At 51.8% G+C, this 6004-nt stretch overlaps 1 long non-coding RNA gene across 1 annotated transcript; it reads left to right on the plus strand.

Moving 5' to 3' along the window:
• Positions 1-854: 854 nt before the first annotated feature.
• LOC125933458 (uncharacterized) lies at positions 855-5536 on the plus strand. Its single transcript, XR_007460960.1, has 3 exons — positions 855-1142; positions 4189-4306; positions 4730-5536. It is a non-coding gene; the product is annotated as an uncharacterized LOC125933458 (long non-coding RNA).
• The last annotated feature ends 468 nt before the right edge of the window (positions 5537-6004 follow it).

Genomic DNA, 6004 nt, shown 5'->3' on the forward strand with positions numbered 1-6004 from the left:
CAGCCATCTGCAACTCGAAAGCGGGCTCCCACCAGAACCTGGCCAGACTGCTGGTCTCTGAACTCCAGCCTCCAGCACTGTAAGAAATAGGTTTCCGTTGTTGGTAAACCACTGAGTTCATAAATTTGTTAGAGTCCAAGCTAAGACAGAGGCTGACCAGACCTAACGCACCACCAGACCTAACGATCCTTTGATTTGTGGCTGGCTCAGCCAGTGCACAGCCTGGAGGGAGGGAGGGAGGCGGGGACAAGAGAGGTGAGATAGGAAATGTGTGACTCCCCTCCACGGGGTCACCGTGAGCTGGCTGTGGCCCCTCCACCCAATGGTCACAGCTCCTCTCAGTGGGGCCCCCCGAGGGACAATCTGCTTTCGGGTCCACGTACTGGCTCCCACTTCTCACCCCGACGGATGTAGGGCTGAATCAGCCGTGCTGTACTAACCTCAGTCCCACCCACAACTCTGCGATCAGTCCCTTTATCAAAACATCTTCAGGTGGGGGCGCCTGGGTGGCTCGGCCAGTCAAGCAGCCAGCTCTGGATTTCCACTCAGGCCATGGTCTCATGGATCCTGAGTTCGAGCCTCGCATCGGGCTCCACCCTGAAAGTGTGGAACTTGCATGGGATTCTCTCTTTCTCTCTCTCTGCCCCTCCCCCCTTCCAGGTAAATAAATAAACTTAAAAAAAAATATATATATATATATATATATATATATAAAGCATCTTCCAGTCAATCAAGCTGAGCATGCCATATGGAAGCTGCCAAGACCCCAAGCGACACGATCTGTTGAAGTAGTCATACTCCCACGTCCTGGGACGGCACATTTCTCCTAGCAGGTCAGTGCCCTGTCACAATTTCCCAATGACATGCACGTGACTGTGCCACTTTGCCCACGAGGGAAGTGAGGCTCGCAGAGGTAAACTGAATTGTCCACGGTTACACAAGCTTGAAGCAGACCTGTGATCCTCAGGCTGCCAACGCCTCCTCCATCACTGCCGTGGCAGGCATCACTAATCGATCATGACCCTCTTTCAGACTGACACCAGCCCTTGTCCTGCGGTCTTTCCCAGCACGGCATTCTGGGAGGCCATACAACCAGTCAGAATTCGTGGATTAAGTGTGCCCTTCCTGCTACCGCCTAATAGGTATACCTCTGGCCTTGGGGGGCTGGGAAGGAGGGGAGCAGCTAGGAAATTAAAGAGGATTTGGGGGAAGTTTAGAGGCAGGCTGGGCCGCGTAATTTCCTCCTCTGTTGATCACCCATAGACACCTTCAGTAAAAACCCACACAACCGCAATCCTTTTAAGGTCTGATGTATGTGCTTTGGAATGTAATATTGTAGCAGGCTGATTTCCAAGTTGAGCACTGTCATGACCTCATGAGCACATCAGAAGCACCAGCAAGTCCCGGGGCACCTGGGTGGCTCAGTTGGTTGAGCATCCAACTCTTGGTTTGGGCTCGGGTCATTATCTCACAGTTTTGTGAGTCCAAGCCCTGCGTGGGGCTCTGTGCTGGCAGGGCAGAGCCTGCTTGGGATCCTCTCTCTCCCTCTCTCTCTGCCCTTGTCCCATTCATGCTGTCTGTCTCTCTCAAGATAAACTGAAAAAGAAAAAAAAGATTCTAAAAGTGCCTCCTTTGGAGGACAGATGGCCTTTTAAGTCCAGGCGGTCCTCGACTTTTGTATGTATAAAAGTCACTCTCCTGTGCCGCATTTATTTATGGATCCCCTCTCCCACCTTCCCATGTCATGCTCAGACTTCCCCTGTAGCAGCAAAGGTTTAGGGCACGGTGGCACCACCCACCAGACAACAGTTAAGTGGGGTTCCCCCAGCGGAGGGTGGAGAGGTGAGGCAGGTCAAGACGGACAGTTAATGTGCGGGAGAAGAATCCAAGACAAACCACCACTGGGACTATTCATAATTGTAGCTCTCTGCTAATGGGGTTCCATTTCACCCCTCCACACAGAGAGAGGGACCTTGTCCCGTTCATTAAGGGAAAGCTCTGGAGTCAGGCACCCCTGGATTCAAAGCCAGACCTGTGTCTTTCTAGCTTGAGTTTGATCAACTTTCTAAATTTCTCTAAGGTTCAGTTTCCTCATTTATGAAAATTGGGACAAAATTAGTACTTGTGCTCTCAGGGTAAGAGGAGGACTAAATGGAAGGGTCCAGTAAAGTGAACAGCCCATTGCCTGGCCTACAGTAAGTACCCACGATGAGAATGAGGGGGATGTTTCTAGCGGCACACTTCAGCCATGCAGAGGACTGCCCGTGGAAGGAATGTGTCACTTCTGGGATTCAGGAGTCCTGATTCACGCACGGACTAGCTGCACCCTGGCTGGAACTGCTCTTTGCTCTCTGGCGCCTCTCCAGGCTGCCCCCGGCTACTGCGTCTGCTCCCGAAGACCCCTCCCGATAAAGGTGGTTTCCACACGGGAGCAGACACTCTCCCAGACTGAGGCTTCGCTTGGGTGTAAACAGCACTGGGAGAACGTGGAATTCAGAGAGACGGCAGACAGCCCCTTAAGCCCTTAGGGTCCAACTGCAGAGGGCCCCTGGGCAGGGATGCAGGTGGTTGGTGGACAGCTGTGTAGACGAGAGAAGAAAGCAACCCAAGAGCACTGGGGAACCTCAGCAGAGTGTGAACTCTGAGCCGCACTTAACAAACAAAACCTCTAGCCAGGTGAAGGCAAATCTCCAGGCCATCAGGTGCGTCCTGAGCGTCACAAGGGGTTTCTTCTTTTGTTTTGCTGCCCCCTGCTTTCGACCCTCACTTCCCTTATTAATTGTGATTCTCTAGCTTTACCCTCCGAGGTGGAGATTAAATGCTGAGCTGGCGGGAAGCGCTCTCGAAACCCGCGGGCTGTAGCAGCCTTGCATTTGCAAGCCTTGTTCCCAGAGACCCGCTCGGCCCTTCGCCCGGCCGCCCGGGCTTCATTTAACTGACCTTTCGCCATTATAGACATTATCAACCCCATCGGTAGGTGCTAATCCCTCATGATTGGAACGGGATTTTTCCCCTCTCCTTCCACCACCTCCCTCCCCTTCCACGTTTGAAGGTAAAGTTATGTTTCAAAAGAGCTCTTGCGTGTATATATACTGTTTCTATATGCAGAGCACTTTCATATTCATTATTTGATTTGGAAAAATTAAAAAATGAGCGTCTCAGGGGACCCGCAGATCGTCCAATCCAGTAGTTCCCAAAGTGTGTGCCTCTGTGGCCTGCGGCAACAACATTACCTGGGAACTCATAGAAATGCCAGAGTTCTGGCCCCACGACAGACCTGAGGCTCTGGGGGTGAGGCCAGCAATCTGTTTTTATAGGCCTTCCGGATGGTTGTGGTGCATGTTCAAGGTTTAGAACCCCTGTACTAATCAGATTTCCTCTACAGCTGCTCCCCATCTAACAGATTAGAAAACTGAGACCCACAGTAATTTGGTCAAGGTCATTCACTCATTCATTGCACAAGTATGGACACTGTGCTAGGGGATCAGGAATATATTAATGAAAAGACAAATGTGAGGCCCTGACTCCCTGGAACTTACTTTCTACGGAGAAAACGAAAAAGATAACCACAGATTGAAGTTTGTGCCATGAGGGAAACAAACATGAGGACAGGAATGAACTTAACTGGGGAAGAGCTACTTGGGATAAGGTGGTCAGGGAGGCCTTCCTGGAGGAGGTGACATTTGAGTTGGATCTAAAGGAGGAGCTGGAGCTGGCCATGTGAACAAGAGAAGGCACAGGCCACAGCTTATGCAAAAATGCTGTGGAGTGAGACAGCACTTGGCCTCTTCTAGAAACAGAAACGCTGGTGTGGCTACAGGTTGCTGAGTGAGGAGAGTGGCTGAAGCAGATAGAGAGAGAATGAGAGACAGAGAGAACAGTGAGAGAGAGAGACAAGACAGGTAGGTTGAGGCTACGCAGGCCTCGGGGGGCCCACACCCAGGTCTCATAAGACTCAGGTGAGGGCTCCTGGCCCTCAGGCCACCCCCGCAGGGCTCCACACGACCCCGCCGCCTGCCAGAGGGGCCTCATGCCTGCATCACCTCGCCTAGCCTCTGCTTGGATCCTCCAGGACTAAGAAGCTCTCACCCTCTCTCGAACCTGAAGCAGGGTAGCTTGTCCAGCTCTGGAAACTTCTAACTGGTCTGTCTTTATATGGAGTCCAATTCTGATTTGTCTTTCCTTCAGGTATTTAAGGAAGTGGTCAGCTTGCCCTCATCAACCTTCATAAGCCTCTTCATCCAGACTGTACGTGTTCACGTCCATCATGAGTCCATGTGGCAGGTCTGGGACCAAATCTCTGCATGTAAGTCTGTGTCTGCCACTAAAGCATGACCTCTGGGTCTCAGTTTCCTCATATGTAAACTAGGCATAAAGTAACGACCCTTCCCGTGTAGGTTGGTTGTGATGTTTACGTGACATAAAGCACATAAAGGGATTCAGGAGGTGTTCCCTGTAGGCTAGCCACTCTCGTAGCTCCTCACGGGGCCTGCTTTCCATTCCCTGGAACACCTAGATGGTACCATCGATGAGTGGTCACCCTCTGTGGCCAGGCCAGAATGTACTGGGCCTATTCCCTTCCAATCTGCCATTTGCCTTCTGGAATGAAAGCAGAGTCTGAGTGGGAATGAGAGAGAGAAGGCTGGTCGCTATAGTCATGGGAAAAGTGGCCTTTTGTCCTTAGGTCCCATGCCTGTGATTTAAGCACGCTTTGTGTCTCTGCCCTCAGCCTCAGTGAGAGAACATGATCGTCACACTGTCAGGAAAGCTGACGCATCAAGAATAGAAGGGCGAGCTTCTGCTTCTGCGCACGAGGGGGTAATAGCTGGCGACAGACCGTCTCTCCCACGGACAGCAGCACGGGAGCTGAGGTCACATGCAAACCCTCTGCTTTTGAACCAAAGTACAGGAATCTAAATGCATCCTTATCCTATTTTTATTTATGTATTTGCTTTGAGAGAGACAGAGTGTGAGCGAGGGAGGGGCAGAGAAACAGGGAGAATCCCAAGCAGGCTCCGCGCTGTCAGCACAGAGCCCACACAGGGCTCCAACTCACGACACTGTGAGGTCATGACCTGAGCCGAAACCGCGAGTCAGCTGCTTAACCGACTGAGCCACCCAGGCGCCCCTACCCTGTTATTTTTTGTTAGCAGTTTCAACTCTTTTTAGACTTTCGAGATCGCCGTGAACCCCGCAGCCCATGAATCAGCCGTCCTCTCCCAATCTGGGTCACCCGTGAACTTCCTCTGCCGCAGACCCAAAATGCAAAAATAAAACAAAAAAGCACGCAAACTGAAAACCCAGGGAGGGGACTGGGAGACGAGCCCCGTCTCAGGCCAGCGGACTGTCCGAGGTAACGCGGGCAAGGGTGAGGACCCTGCCGCTTCCCCTGGCGCTGCTCACCCCAGGCGTCCACACACCGCTGCCAGTTCTCAGGACCAACCCCGACTTCCCAGTGCCCGAATCACTTCACTGAAGGAGCCAGTGGATAAGGTGCTTTATGTTTGAGGCTCCTGGCTTAGCAGCACCCGGCTGATGTGACGTGAAGTGACTGGAGGCCTACGAGATGCCATCTCGCTGGCATGAGACAGTATCTGAAGTCTAATCCGAACAGCCTGTGTGGCCGCGGGCTCCAGGAACATCTGTCGCTCACTGCAGGAATGTTTTTTAAATGGATGTTTTCCTTCTTTTCAGGGCGACAGAAGTCTTTCTAGTAAGAAATGCCAAGCTTAAGGTTGCCTCGAAGCCTCAACAGAGTTTTCTGGACCATGGCTTAAAGGACCCCTTTGGATGCTCAAAGTTACAAAATGCTTCCAACTGCCCATGTGCTCGGCTGTTTCACTGCAGCTGAGTTTATTTTTCGGGTGGGAAAAGCAATCCTCGGGCAGTTTCAAAATAATTCCCAAATTGGTTGGTGAGGGGGAGAAAATCCAGTCACCCGAAGAAGACAGAACCAAAATAGTATTTCGGCAACTCAGGTCGTGACACGGATGTCTCGCATCTT

Source organism: Panthera uncia, chromosome D2, assembly GCF_023721935.1.
Source record: "Panthera uncia isolate 11264 chromosome D2, Puncia_PCG_1.0, whole genome shotgun sequence".
In the NCBI taxonomy this organism is placed as follows: domain Eukaryota; kingdom Metazoa; phylum Chordata; class Mammalia; order Carnivora; family Felidae; genus Panthera; species Panthera uncia.